The sequence below is a fragment of the Ailuropoda melanoleuca genome, chromosome 11, assembly GCF_002007445.2.
Source record: "Ailuropoda melanoleuca isolate Jingjing chromosome 11, ASM200744v2, whole genome shotgun sequence".
NCBI lineage: Eukaryota > Metazoa > Chordata > Mammalia > Carnivora > Ursidae > Ailuropoda > Ailuropoda melanoleuca.
This window is the reverse complement of record NC_048228.1, coordinates 87,498,403-87,498,985: the sequence shown is the minus strand read 5'-3', so window position 1 is coordinate 87,498,985 and position 583 is coordinate 87,498,403. Positions and strand designations below refer to the sequence as shown.

The 583-nt window shown below is 38.9% G+C and overlaps 1 pseudogene; it reads left to right on the top strand.

Annotated features, from left to right (window-relative positions):
- Positions 1-264: 264 nt before the first annotated feature.
- LOC117804536 lies at positions 265-380 on the top strand (annotated as a pseudogene).
- The last annotated feature ends 203 nt before the right edge of the window (positions 381-583 follow it).

Here is a 583-nt window from a genome sequence, read left to right as displayed (position 1 = left end):
ACTTCAATCCTGATGGATTAGCTAGCATTGAGCGGAAGAAAATTCTGTTCTCTATACCAATTTAACCACAAACAGTCACATCACATGCAGTATAGTGGTTTTTGGTGTGCACAGGGATAATAATAGGAATAGTTCAGTAAAATTTATAAGCTGACAAAAAGAAGAATGTGAAATAATTTGGTGAGGTCATTTTTAAGAGTTGAAGCGCTATGCCTCAAAAAAACAACAACAACATGCATTTTGATATGTGAAAACACATATAGAATGCTCGTTTCAGCAGCACATACACTAAAATTGAAACAATACAGAGAAGATTAGCATGACTAGCATGGCCCCTGAACAAGGATGACACACAAATTTGTGAAGTGTTACATATTTTTTAAAATAAGATGAAATCAGAGAGGGAACACAAACCATGGGAGACAAGACTTAACTACAGGAAAGGAACTGAGGGTTGCTGGAGGAGCGGTTGGTGGGGGATGGGGTAACTGGGAGATGGGCATTAAAGAGGGCACTTGATGCAGTCAGCACTGGGTGTTACATGCAACTGGTGAATCACTAAACTCTACCTCTGAAACTAATG